At 43.8% G+C, this 14,914-nt stretch overlaps 1 protein-coding gene across 2 annotated transcripts in view; it reads right to left on the bottom strand.

The window, feature by feature from the left end:
- Positions 1-3,485, bottom strand: part of Dis3l2 (DIS3 like 3'-5' exoribonuclease 2) — a 326,249-nt gene extending 322,764 nt beyond the window's left edge. Inside the window, exon 1 of one of the 2 annotated variants that reach the window (XM_021198088.1) lies at positions 3,336-3,485. The gene's annotated coding sequence lies outside the window, so the exon portion shown is untranslated. The remainder of the gene's footprint in view (positions 1-3,335) is intronic. The other variant, XM_021198087.1, reaches the window with a different exon arrangement.
- Between the last annotated feature and the right edge of the window lie 11,429 nt (positions 3,486-14,914).

Genomic DNA, 14,914 nt, shown 5'->3' with positions numbered 1-14,914 from the left:
GGTAAGGAAAAAAATACCAAATGCATACAAAGTATAACAGAAAACTGAAGGAAAGGGACCATTTCCTAATTCATCAGGGCTTCCAAATTCATTACTGGCAAACCAAATAGAAGATTTAAAAAAAAAAAAAAAAAAAAAAAAAAAAAAAAAAAAAACCTCTTTTGCCCCAACTGTGAGAATGAAGCCCTGAAATTAGTTGACGGCTTTGAGCTGAGTGATGGAAGACAGGCACGGTGGGAGCAATGCACAAGTCCACTCACTTAAACAAAGGGGCCAAAATTATGACAACAGACAGCAGAATGGTGGTTGCCAACAGCAGGCAAGAAGAGAACGGATTTCTCTCAAAATATGCTACGTTTCACTAAAAAGCTACCCCCACTGAACTAAACACTTGAAAATGATTAGGTGTATGTGGATGGACGCATGCACCTGAAAACCTGCAAGCCAACCTTGGGTTATTCCTCAGACGCTGTCTACCTTGGTTTTCATTTGGAGGGCTCGGGTTTGCTTTGCTATGTTTTGCTTTCTTTTGTTCTAAGCTAGTCTCTCATTTGGGATCTGGGGTTCACAGATCACAGCAAAACACAAGGATCCTTCTGTCTCCTGAGCACAGCTATTACAAGCACATGACACCAGGTGTGCATTTTACAAGGCTGCTTGGGATATGGATCTCAGGTCTTCATGTGCTGCAAACACTTCACCAACTAAGCTAATTCCCAGCCTGACAGTAGGTTTTATATTATGTGGTTTACTACAACTTAAAAAAAAAAAAAGTTTAAAAAAAGACACAAAAACTGGTTTCCAAGCAGTAGTACTGATTAAAATTGCTTCTCATCAACTAGCCATAATGGCCTCTTTTATATTTTTGGTTAGGAGTCTAGCCCTTAAGAGCTGAGCCATTGCCGGGCCGAGGTGGCACACACCTTTAATCCCAGCACTTGGGAGGCAGAGGCAGATGAATTTCTGAGTTCGAGGCCAGCCTGGTCTACAGAGTGAGTTCCAGGACAGCCAGGGCTACACAGAGAAACCCTGTCTCGAACAAGAGCTGAGCCATCTCTTTAGCCCCAATTCTTTTTTCCCAAATAAAAGAAAAATGAGTACATCTTGCAAGTGGGATATGGGAACTTCTCAAACTATAATAAAGCATGAGAGGCAATGAGATGGCTCAGGAAAAAATGAATTTGTCACAAAGCCTGACCACCTGAGTTCAATCCCCAGAGACCCACCTGGTAGCAGGAGAGACCCCCACAAACGATCCAAAGACCTATACACACACACACAAACACACACACACACACACACACATAGATGTAAATTTAGATTTTTTATTAAAATTTACAAAATATAGGGAGCAAGTTGAAGAAATCAATACAAATGAGAAAACAATACAAAGGCTAACCAGTTGTAGAAACACAAAGCATGCTATTCAGACACAAACATACTGTGTCATCCCCACCCAACACACAGCCTAAGTCCCTAAGTAAAACCTTCCATAGAGGCTTCTCTTTATTCAAAGCACAAAGAAAAATTCAGTTTGCCTACAGGATCCAGCAGAATCTGGCCCCACGCCACCGCTCCAGCCCTCTGTCCTACCAGATTGTTCCACTTGGCCCCAGCTCCCTCTCTAAAGCTGTCCCTTCTGTCCCTGGTCCTCTCCAGTCACCCTGCCAGCACAGGGCCTCTGCCCTGCTATCTTCAGAGAGACTGAAGCGCTTCCTTTCCCACACATCCTGACCATCTCCATTCATCTGTGACGTCCCTTAGCACATCACAACTGCAGCTCTATCATCTGCTACAGACAGACGTCACATCTGAATTCATTCTTAACTCCACAGCCAAGCGCAGCACCTGCCGCAGGACTGCAAAGGTCTCCCTACAGCTTAAGTCAAGCAGAGCAGCAAAGACTGATAAGCTATACACACACACACACACACACACACACACACACACACACACACACGACGGTGGGGGGGGGGGTCACACCATAGATAAAACATAGTAATTGGTTGCTGAGCAACCATTGTTTTTGCTGTCTCCTGATACAGTGCCTGCTACACATGAAACACTCAAAAATAAAATCAGTCAAAGAGCAAATTTTCCACAAGACTCTTGAGTCTTACGAATTGAACAGTAACTCTATTTTAAACTGTTGTGTTTTACATAAAAGTAACACTGACTGCAGAAGCAAAAGATCTAGAAGGGGTAAGAACATGGTGTATTCTTAAAGAAATGGATCAAGATCAGAGTGACTTTAATTTTTATATAAGAACTAAACCACTTGGAAATGTTTCCCAAACCCTAAAGAATATTATTTACAAAATTATTTCATTCACTCAGTTCCCTCCAATACATAGTGTTTCTATCCTTCAGAGGCAAATCAACTATGTTCCTGAAAGTACCACCCCCTAACCTACTACACAGCACTGAATGCCTACCAGATAGATTGTATTTAATCATATGTCATCTTCTTGTTTTCCCAATGGTGGGATGTGCACCACCTTGTATGTCTTCTAAAACTTATTTCAAGTGCATGAACACTACAGGTGCTTAGTACTGAAGCTAAATGATACTATTTTCAATGGTGAATCTCAAAAAGCTCCTGAATTTTATTCCTAAATAATTCTGCACATTGTTCACAGCTCTGTTTCCACTCCATCATTCTATTAAGAACAGCAATGTCTAAGGTCTTCTTGGTGCCACTTGTCCAAACTCAAAAGAGGTTTTCGGTGCCACAGTTATCTTTTGAAGTGTAAATCAGAGATATATTTACACCTGTCCCTATTTAACGGAGTCAATTTTACTTGCAATCTTTCCCAAGATTAGTCAGGTCCCAGGACGTTCCTTCTGTATAAAACTGGAAGCCACGACAGCTACGATACAATACACTGTCCACAGCTCATTCATAACTGCAGAGCTAACTCCCGGGGAAATAAATGGTAGGTTCAAAGCGTACAGACACGGGATAAAGTCTATCGCTTTGGAAAGCTCGGCGATCGGCAAGCGCTGCCGCTCATCACTCCCGAGGCGCCGCAAGCCTGTCAGCCTCCATCAGGACCCACGAGAGAACGCGTCCCCAGTGCCCCAAGCCTCGGGATGCCGCGGCTCCCCAGACACCGACACCCGTCCCGTCTCCCTCCTCTCGCACTGAACTGCACTACAAAAAGTTAGGGCCCACGGGGCGTGAGGCGCCTGAGGCCGGGCCGGGGCCGGCGGAAGGCGACCAGAGGCGCCGGGGTCGGGCGCCCCGTGAGGCGAGGACGCACGGTCCCGGGCGCGGAGGGAAGGCCGGGCCGGACGGCCGGGGCGTGCGCAGGGGGAGGGGACAGGAGCCTCACCGTCGCTCCCCGGAGGCCGGCGCCGCCGCAGACCCGCAGTTGCTAGGGAGAATGCGCTTCCGGGTCACGAGCGAGCGTTCCGAGGGCGACGGTGGCCGGGTTGGGCCAAGAGCGAAGCGCGGGGCCGGTGGGCGGTGGAGGCGGTGGTCGCTGCTGGACCACGGGATTGAATGAGGGGCGGTGCGAGGCTCATCCCGCGTGGGCGGCTCCCGCCTTAGCGACAGCAGCCTTTCTGCCTGGGGTCTCTCTCGCTCTATCTGGATCCACCTGACTTTTGGATGCTCTCAGCACCAACGCCAACAACACCTTCCTTGTTACCAAGTCTTAGTCCTCCACGCATTGGCCCATCCATCACTCCTTCACTGGACACCTGTACAGGACTAGGTGCATAGTTGGCACGCGCAGGCCAGTAACCAAAGAGGTGACCGTGTCCAGCTAGCACAGATGAGCGAAGGGAGCTGTAAAACCTGCGCGAGAAAGGCTAGTCTAGGCAAAAGAAGGGAAGAGCAAGGAAACCTCAACCAAGTGGAGGGGTCGAGAAAGTGGGTCAAGCCATGGAATACCTGCAATGTGGTGTTAAGGCTGCAGGAAGGCGGCATGGCCCCGACAGGCAAGTGGATCAAAAATTGAAAACATGAGGACTCTGTGAACCACAGAGAAGGAAACCCAAAGAGCGTCCAGGGAAGTATGAAAAGGAAAAAAAAAAAAAAAAAGTTAGTGAGGGGCTGGTCACAGCTGCCAACTGTTGTGAAGATCATGCGTTCAGTGATGCCAGAAAAATAATCAAATTTCAATACTACAATGTCGAAGTAGGGAATGGGGTTCACTTCATTGGACTGTGAGTCTTTTCATGATTGGTTTATCTAGCTGTCTATGTGTGAAGGAGGCCGCTTCATTTTTCTCCATGTAGAGTCAAGAAAAGAAGGTATGGAAAACTTCTGGGTTTCTTCCTGCTTTAAGAAGCCCCACCTTAGCCGGGCGTGGTGATGACGCCTTTAATCCCAGCACTCAGGAGGCAGAGGCAGGTGGATTTCTGAGTTCGAGAACAGCCTGGTCTACAGAGTGAGCTCCAGGACAGCCAGGGCTATACAGAGAAACCTGTCTCAAAAAACTAACTAAATAAATAAATAAATAAAATCATTGCAATTATTAAAAATATTGTCTAGAGTCTGTGTATAGTACAAACGAGAAAAGGACCCAGGGCAGAGGACTGAGAAACTTCAAAACAGGGAGTTTGAGTAAAAAGAGGCACATAAGGGCAGTGGCTAACATTAGCCACAGGAAAGGTAAAAAAATATGCCACATAGGTGGAAAGACCCCACCACCACCAAATAAAAGAGGAGAAGCTGTCAACTCTATTATACTTAATGTTTCTGCCAGGTCATTGGCCTCAGAAACAAGAAGCCTGCTAGTAATAGTTAGAGGTGAATTGTGTCTCACCCCAAAATGTGTGTGTGTGTGTGTGTGTGTGTGTGTGTGTGTGTGTGTGTGTGCCTCTAATGATAATAATTAAGGTAAAGTCACAGGGATGAATCCAGATCCAACATGACTGACGTCTTTATAAGAGATTGGGATACAGACAATCAAGACCAGGGAAAACTGAGAAAACAGCAAGAAAGTAGCTGACTATAAGCTGAGGCTTCAGAAGAAGTCACAACTAACCAGGCAGTAGTAGTGTACACCTTTAATCCCAGTAATCAGAAGGCAGAGGCAGGTGGACCTCTGAGTTATAGGTCAGTTTAGTCTACAGTGTGAGTACCAGGACAGCCAGGGCTATACAGAGAAACCCTGTTTTGAAAAACAAAAAGAAGAAGGCTGGGTGTGGTGGCGTACACCTTTAATCTCAGCACTTGGGAGGCAGAGGCAGGTGGATTTCTGAGTTCAAGGCCAGCCTGGTCTACAGAGTGAGTTCCAGGACAGCCAGGGCTACACAGAGAAACCCTGTCTCGAAAAAAAAAAAAAAAAAAGCCCCACCTTGGTATAACTTCCATGTTTACTCTGCGGATTCTTATTTTATTTTTTCTTGCTCCTCCTCAGAACCTTCCAGAACCTTAGCCAAACTTCCGTGTAAGCAAACCTTGTCTGTTCTAACTGCAGAGAATAAACGGCAGTGGCTCCGGGATTCTGTGAATAGGAAGCAGGCTAGTGGAGACAGGGATGGGGAAATCCAATAGAGACAAAGAACAAAGGATCCAAAAAAAAAAAAAAAATGGGGTATGGGTGGGGGACAGAAATAGGAGGTGAGCTAAGAAAACCAAAAAGAAACTCCAAGAATAGAATGGCAAGGACAAAGGAAGGAGAGTCAAGGTCATTAGTGTCTAAGACCACATTTGACTGAACATCTGGTGTGAAGGCTGAGTGCATGAACTACTGTGACTCCTATGTGTAGTGAGCTTGTCTTCCTCGTGTGAGCTGAAGGAAGTCCACAGCACACTTCTAGTGGATGGGGGCTAAGAGCCTTGCTCCACACGCCTCTCTGGTCCATGTATAATCCTCCTAGAACAAGGGTGCCCTTAAGCTCATCCAAAGGCTTAAGAAATAGTGATTTCCTGTGGGAAACTGTGAGTCTTTTCACGATTGGTTTAACCAGCTGTCTATGAAAGTAAATCAAGGAAAAGGTTTTAAATGTGTGGCTGAAGAATATGGGAATGATATAGTCAAGAGAGCTGTCTTAATCTCTTCTCACTGCAGAAGCGAAATACCAGAGACTGGGCGGTCTGTGAGCAGAGGCTGGGAGAGCCAAAATTAAGTCACAGACCCTTGTCAGTGTCTGATGTGAACCACTTCCTGACTGGTCATCAGGAATCTGCTCGCCCTGTCCCCACAAGACAGAAAATACAAACACGGGCTCTAAAATCTATTACAAGGAGACTGTTCCACCCATGGAGACTAGATGCCCATGACTTACTTGTCTATCAATAACCCTGCCTCCCGATACTGTCTCTTTAGGTGTTGGGGAGGTGGGGAGGACAGACATTCATTCTATAGCAAAGGCCTAGATACAATACAGCAAACCAGGACCAGTAAGCAGTGATGGTTTGGTAAAAGTGAGCCATATCACTTGTTTGGTGAATAAAAGGTATAAAGCCACCTCATGATCTAGAGAAGAGAAGGCCCAGATGCATGAGTCGGTGAATTCTGTCTAGCGTATACCTTAGAGTGTATTCTGTGGAAGGGTCGGGTGATTCATTAGGCTCCATTTGGTTGGGTTTCTGTGGGATGTCAGTGGTGTCATAAGAAATGGGAAGGCCTAATTTGCTCTACTCTTCAACATTGTAAGCCTCATCTATGTTTGGTCTCTGGGTGACTGATAGTCCATTAATGATGCAAAGTGCTTTGAGAAATGTCTCCGAAGACCCAGCACATGAACAGGACCACAACTCCCATGCCCTGCTGGGATATGAAAAGAGCCTACAGCCTCCAGAAGCACACCAGTTTGATTTTAGGAGGCCTTGTGTCTACACCTTGGTTTTGTCTGCTGTAACAACGTGCCATAAGCTGGGAACCTTAAACAACAGAAATGTACACAGTTCCTGAAGTTGTGAACTCTAAGGTCAAAGGGCTGGCAGATTGTCTGGTCGGGACCAACTTCCTGTTTCCTGCCTTGTCCTGATCAGACAGGAAAAGAACCAGTTGGCTTTCTACATTCTCATAAAAACACCAATCCCATTCTTGCTGTCTTCACCCTTGTGTTGCAATCACCTTCCAAAGCTCCAGTTCCTATTACCCTTGGGCCGGTTTTCAGAATATGAATTTGGAAGGACATAAACCTGCAATCTGTGACCTTGCTCTTAAACCCCATTTCACTGATGAGGTAAGGACTTAGAAGGAGCTGCTGTTGGCCCAGAGCTTTCCAGGGTTAGTTAATCTTGATTATTAACCATCATTTCCTCTGCTCAGGATTCTGTGTTAACACCCACCCAGTCCCAACAGCAGGCATTAAGGAGTCATCGCTGACTGCATGTTCCCTGTCACCACATCTTTACACATTCTGCCATCAGCTGGTCCCAGAAGTTGTCTTTTTCCATCCCATTCAATTCCACTGGCATCAGAGACAGGGAAGAGAGCAGTTACTAAGCAACCTGGAATCAATTATAAAAAAAAAAAAAAAAGTGTTGCAACCTCAAAGACAAACCCAGGCGACAGAGGCAGGGTGTACATACACATGTGTGGGAGTAAGTGGGTGAAAGAGTGCAGCGACCAAACCAAACACCACAGGAACTCCAGGGAGATAAGGCAGGATCAGTTCATTCAGCAGTGTGACCTAACTGCTGTGTGCTAATCTCATCACACAGGAGGTAAAGGATCGTGAGAAGAGTGTGAAATAGGGTGAGAACTGAAAACATCCCAAGAAGCAAAGTAAAGTTATGCTTGCTGGCCTGGAGGGCTCTGGGGAGACCAGATCATAAAGACTGTATAGGTGGCCTGAGTGCATGGGCCAACGACAAGCTGTGGACAAGCAAGAAGGATGTCTCAAGGTCTCACTCCCTGGCCCAGCCTCTTCCCCCAACGCACCTACACCCACCCAGACCATTGTTTCCAACTGGAAGCCATGCTCTGTTTCCTAGTTTTGTTCTTGTTTTACTATATATAAATGCTTGGGTTTTTTTTTTCTTTCTAGTATTTAGTTTCTCTTTTCCTTTTAAAATATAATCCTACTAGAACTTTTTTTTTTTAATCCTTGGGTCTCATTGTTTTACTATTGTGTTCTTTTTTTTTTACCTTATTGGCCCCATTTAAATTTTTGATCTTGCTAGAGAGATGGCTCAGCAGTTGAGAGCATTGGCTGCTGTTCCAGAGGACCCAGATTCTCAGCACTCGTGGACTAGCAACGGTCTGTAGCTCCAGCCCCATGTGGATCTGACGCCCTCTTCTGACCTCTGTGGGTACTGCATGCACATAGTGCTGACATACACACAAGCAAAATACCCATCCATACACATAAGGTAAAAAGAAAAAGAAGAAATAAATATGATTTCTATCTTTCTAATTATTTTAACTGTCAACTTATCATTATTTTAAATTGTGTGTATGCACACACTCTGTGTGTGTGTGTGTGTGTGTGTGTGTGTAAGAGGGAAGTTTCGAGAGTTGGTTTTCTCCCTCCACCTTGTTGAGACAAGAGTCTTTCTTATTTCTAAACGATGCTTCATACTCTAGCTTAGCTGGCCTGGAAGCTGGCGGATTCTCCTGTCTCACCAGAGGATGACAGATTACACTCAGCTTTTTACACGGGTTCCCAGAATAAAACTTGGGTGGTCTGACTTGCACAGCAAGTACTGTCTACCCACTGAACTCAATTCTCTCCTAATGTCTTCAGTATATTGCTCCTTTTAGACAGTCTCTGATTATTAGCTTTTTAGTGTTTCTTATTGCTCCACTTTTTTTTTTCACATTCTATGTACTATATTTTAAATGTGGGTTTTGAGCCCAGCCCAGGCTACACAATGAGAACTAGTCTCAAAACAAGGAATTTTCATTTTTATCCTCTCTAGGGCATTGTGTTTTATCTCTCTCCCGTCTCTGTCTTATGCATCTCTTTAGATTCTGAATGGTCTCTTTCAATCATGGGACACGTCTCACTAGCTCCAAGGGGCACCTAATAATAGTTACACCTGAAAGAGAGAAAAATGACATAAGATCCACAAAACCCAGACTTCTAGTGGGGAAATGGCATCATTAAACAGGACTTTACTTTTCTTCCATACTTTGCCACTGCCAGATCCCAGCTCCAGCTGGAGATAATTTAATATAAGGGGACCTCTTGAACTAGTCAATGGCACAGCAACATGTCACAGCCCTTACAGCAGGGGGAGCCAAACTGCTCACTGGGAGCCACTTACACTATATAGTCTTGAACTAGTTACTCAATGTTTCCCTTCCCTCTAGAACAGTGGTGCTCAAACTGTGGCTCAAGACCCCTTTGGAAATTGCTGTTAGATATGTACAATACAGTTCATTGCAGTAGCAAACTTACAGTTACAAGGTAGCAATGAAGCTAATTTATGGTTAGGGGTCACCACAACGTGAGGAACTATATTAAAGGATCTCAGCATTAGGAAGGTTAAGAACCACTGCTATTGACCGTAGATGATTATGGTACCACGTATAGCAACTATAATGTTACTATAAAAGGTTTAAATGACATAATAAATGTAAAACATTTATAATGGTGCCTAACACATAGTAAATATATACTGTTATCATTCAATAAAAGTCATTCTAAATAGTAGCCACCCTCAAGAGTGTAAAATGGCTGGGCAGTGGTGGTGCACACCTTTAATCCCAGCACTTAGGAGGCAGAGACAGCCTTCTGAGTTTGAGGCCAGCCTGGTCTACAAAGTGAGTTCCAGGACAGCCAGAGCTATACAGAGAAACCCTGTCTCGAAAAACCAAAAAAAAAAAAAAAAAGTGTAAAATGACTGTGTCTGATGGATGGTGGTTCCAACAACAGGTTAGCATTTATATTTCCCTAGCAGGCCACATAGCCTGCCAATCCTTTTGGGGGGGCACTTCTAACAAATGGAACACCAGCTGTTTTGTGATCACTTACAGAGGAAGCCTTGTGGGGCAGTGTATGTTGGGGTGGCAAAGAGGGAAAATATAAATGAAGAATTAGTTTCCCTTTCCATTCGATAATACTGTCTCTTCATTCTAGAATTCTACACAGAAAACACCTGATTACCTGAAGTCAACCTTTGAATTGGGTTGGGGGCCCAGTCAGCTGAATCAGGAAACTAAACTCAGCCATTAGTGTTATCACAACTCAGGACTATAATGGCTTAAGGATGAGGGTGCATATGTGAATTCTTAGGGTAGGGGGATACAGAATGAGCAGAGGTAGAAAAAAATGATAACTTCATCCAGAGTAGCCTGACCTCTCTACAAATATCCACATCCTAGTGTGAAGAGTAGGAACATAATATAATGTGCAGGCTTGATAAAACATAATGACCAAACCTTAAAATGTCTTACTGGGGGAGGGGGGTGCTACAAGATGGCACGATGGGTTAAAGCATTTTCCACCAAGCCTGACAACCTAAGTTTAATTATCAGGATCCACATGGTGGAGAGAACCAGTTACTACAAGTTATCCTATGACAAGCATGCATGTGCAACACACACACACACACACACACACACACACAAATGTAATTTAATTTCTTTTTACTGAGAAAAATTTTCATAGCAAACCAAGATAGTCTGATTAAGGGGGATTTGTAGAAGCAAGTCTTCAAAAACTTAAATCTCTGTATAAGAGAGAAAAATGCTATTGAGCTAAAATATGTGTGAGGAACGAACAAGGGATGTTTTAGTTGAGATAATTGGAGACCGAATAAAGCTCCAGGAAGTTGGGTTCAGAGACATCTGATCTCTAAATGAATCTCAAAAACAGCATCTATTAGAAACCCTATATTAAGTTTAGAAGAAAGCCAAGAATTTTATGAACTAAGAAAAAATCAGATAACACAATTACAACAATTTTAAGATTACATGTAAATGGACTAAATTCTTCTACTTAAAAAAAACACAGACTGGATTTAAAAACAAAACTCACATCTATGCATCTTATAAAATATATTTCGAAAAAAAGAAAGGAGAGAGGGGATGAGAAGTTGGCTCAGACAAACCACACTTATACAACAGCAAGCATCACATGCGCTGGCTTGACTGTTGAAGCTATTTCATCCCAGGATTCCAGCACACCTTGGCATGCCCAGAACACAGAAGGAGACCCCCGAGAGGTCAGCGTGCATGAGAGGCTACCACCACCTCCCAACGGAGAATTTCTTTTTCAGCCAAGGCCAGGGAGAGGACAAAGGACAACAGGTCACCTAGTGCCCTATGGAGCAAGGAAATTGGAAGAAAAAGAGCATGCCTTTTGGCCAAGGGCAGCCCTGCCCTGCAGGGTTTCAACAGAAGGAGAAGCAACAAGGGAAGGGTGCTGTTGGAGCATGTTGGCATCGGTTCCCCCACAATGCTTCATTCATGAGCCTCAAACACGAGCTTTGACCCAGCCCCCCCCCCCGCCCCGAGGAATCACCAGCAAGTTCCCACACCTCTTGCCTTGCCACAGCTTCCTCCACTGCAGAAAGCAATGGGCAGAGACTCCCCCAAAGGAGAACATCCTGGGAAATGAGAGCTCTCCCCCCAAAACGACCATCACTATTTTAGTAACAATTATGCCATTACAAAAAATATTAATTACAGTTTTGAAAACAAAGATATCCTTAGTTAAGATGATATCGAGACTCAGAAATGTTCACCGTCGGGCTGGTGAGGTGGCTCAGTGGGTAAGAGCACCCGACTGCTCTTCCGAAGGTCCGGAGTTCAAATCCCAGCAACCACTTGGTGGCTCACAACCATCCATAACAAGATCTGATGCCTTCTTCTGGAGTGTCTGAAGACAGCTATAGTGTACTTACATATAGTAAATAAATACATCTTTAAAAAAGAAAAAGAAAAAGAAATGTTCACTGTCTGTTAGATCTCAATACAATAATACCAGGATACCATGGGCTCACAAGTGACAAGATGTAAGTGGAAGAAACGTTCTGGAAGGGAGCACCTGGGTTGCAAGGCTTCAGTGTATGCCTCCATATTTGAAAAACAAAAAATGATACCAGGCTCACAGTTAAAGCTGTGTTCGAGAAGTGTTTACAGCTTTAACTACTATAGTAACAAGAAAGACAGAAACAATATCTACATCTCAGTTTTTCTAAAAGACGCAAGTTTAAAAGAAGAGTAATAACTATAAAATCAAACAGATTAGAAAAAAAAGAATATTTAACATGAAAAATAAGATTTAAAACTTCATTACAGGGAGTGAAGTGGCGCATGCCTTTAATCCTTGCACTTGAGAAACAGAGGCAGGTTCAAGACCAGCCTGGTCTACAAAGTGAGTTCCAGGACCGCCAGGGCTATGTAGTGAGACCTCTCTCTCTCTCTCTCTCTCTCTCTCTCTCTCTCTCTCTCTCTCACACACACACACACACACACACACACACACACACACACACACACACACCCCACTTCATTACATAGAGTTCCTTCTGCCTAGTGCACTCCCTGTGAGTTGCTATGACATTCAGCTGGGTCGGCCAGCCCATCAGTCTGCAACTTTTCCTTCCCCCACCCCTTGTGTCTTTCAGATGCTGGCCAAAGCCCAAGTATGCTTTTCATGGTACTTTAGGCTTCCTCTCTCTCTCTCTGAAGCTCCCCTCCCCACCATGTGACTGATGCACAAATGGCAGGGCATTTTCCTTCTGTAGACAGGCACAGACAGACATGGTTATAACTGGACTTTGGCTGTATTGCTCTCCTTTATTCCACCTTCTCCACTCCTTTTCTTCCTCCCTTTCAACCCCCTAATGCTAAACAGGAGAGAGAAGGGGAGAGGAAAGAGATCCCTGAATAAAGTCAGGGGTCGGAAAAGAGCAACATTATCATTAGACCACTTTCTGCTGGTTAGGGTTGAGTTCCTTGGGGCAACTTTTCACTGTCAAGATATCTAATTTCTTCATGTTGATGTTTCTTCTTTGTGCATGAGTACTTAACAAACCACAATCAACAGCACCAACAACAACCAAACCAACAACCAACCACAACCCACCCCATCTCTCGGGGGCCCTAGCATTTATTATCCTCTGAAAACCCCCTGAAATTCCAAATACACAATCACAGAAAGTCTGCAGCTGGCAAAATCACATGCCTGCTAGAGCACAAGGCAAATCACAATCAGTTGCTGTGGACAGTCTGAAGTAGCCCATGTCCCCAGAATTAAAATGAAAACATATTCTTATAATAGGTCTATGTCTTTTAAAGAAACCAAAATTCCAAATTTGTCACTACACATGGTAGCTAATCTTGATTGACAATCTAATGGAATTTAGAATCACCTAAGAAAAACCTGTAGACATGTCTGTGAGAGTGTTTCAGAGATATTTGGCTAAGGTGAAAAGAGTCATCTTGAATGTGGACAGAGTCATTCCATGGATTGTGGTCCCCATGAGAATAAGGGGGAAGGAAAAAGGGAACTGAGTCCCAGCATTCAACTCTCTCTGCTTCCTGACTATGGATGCAACGTGAACAGACACCTCATATTCCTGCTACCATACCTTCCCCACCATGACTGCCCTATAACCACAAGCCAAAATAAACACTTCCCTCCCTAATCTGCTTATATCCCTGCAAAGAGACAAGTAGCTGATATACAGACATGTACATTTGGAAAACTGTTTTTGGAAATTTTTGGTTGATATACAATTTATGTATCATAAATTCATCATTTTATTTGTTTGGTTTTTTGTTTGTTTGTTTGTTTGTTTGTTTGTTTTTTCAAGACAGGGTTTCTCTGGGTAGTCCTGGCTGTCCTGGAACTCACTCNGNAGACCAGGCTGGCCTCGAACTCAGAAATCCGGCTGCCTCTGCCTCCCAAGTGCTGGGATTAAAGGCGTGCGCCACCACGCCCGGCATAAATTCATCATTTTAAAGTGTACAATCCAGTGCTTCTTCGTGTCGTGATATTGCATAATAATCACCACAGTCACTGTGATAATAACAGACATGATGAAGAAAAATAGCCAAACGTGACAACATTCTCCATCACACCAGAAAGAAGCCCTGTACCCACTACAGTCACTCCCCGTTGTCTGCCCTTCTTTAAAGTGCAAAGCAACTGCTAATCTAGTTTCTCTCTCTACAGATTTATCTATCTTGGACTTTACTACAAATAGAATCATACATGTGTGGTCCCTTGGCTGACATTTTTCCACTTAGCAAAATTAATATTTTCAATGTTTGTTCACACTGCAGCTTGGATCTACTTCATTTATTTTTGTGGCTGAATTGTGTGAATATACACATTTTGTTTATCTATTAATCACTTTGTGGTAATTACAATGTTCTGTGAAAACTGACATATATATATTTGCAAAGTTTTCAATTCTTTTGGGTATGTCATGAGTAGTGGAATTTCTGAGTTATGTAGGTTGTATTAAATAATAACTGCACCATTTTATGTTCCCAGATATGAACATATAATTTCTGTACATATGACAATATTTCTATTTTTAAGCTGTTACTTATTCATTGTTATTGTGTAAAAGTGCATTCTTGGTATGTGTGGGCACATGGACAGAGAACAACTTTGTAGAATCAATTCTCACCATCTCCAGACAGAGATCCCAGACTTGAACTCATTCACCAAGCTAACATTGCAAGTGTCTTTACCCACAGAAACAGGAGGACAACTTGAGACCAGTTCTTCCCTTCCACCACATTGGACCTTCGACTCAGGTCTTCAAGTTCAACTGCAAACATGGACTTTTCTGCTGAGTTATTTCACCAGCCCTCCTTGTTTGCAGCAATCCTGATGAGCTAAGCATCAGCTAGCACAGTGGTGTCTCTGCCTTCCCTCTTCTTGTGAGCTCATTCATCCATCATTTATGAGCCTTCTTTGGAGATGTTTGCCTCTTCAAGACATTTGCTCATTATTTTGTACTGTTTGTATTGGATTGAAAGAGTTCTATGTACAAGGAGATAAGAATGGGTCAATTCTCATTCTTCTACATGATAAC

Source organism: Mus pahari, chromosome 5 (assembly GCF_900095145.1).
Source record: "Mus pahari chromosome 5, PAHARI_EIJ_v1.1, whole genome shotgun sequence".
NCBI classification, from domain to species: domain Eukaryota; kingdom Metazoa; phylum Chordata; class Mammalia; order Rodentia; family Muridae; genus Mus; species Mus pahari.
Note: the sequence above shows the minus strand (reverse complement) of the source record. Positions and strands in the feature narration are given on the sequence as shown.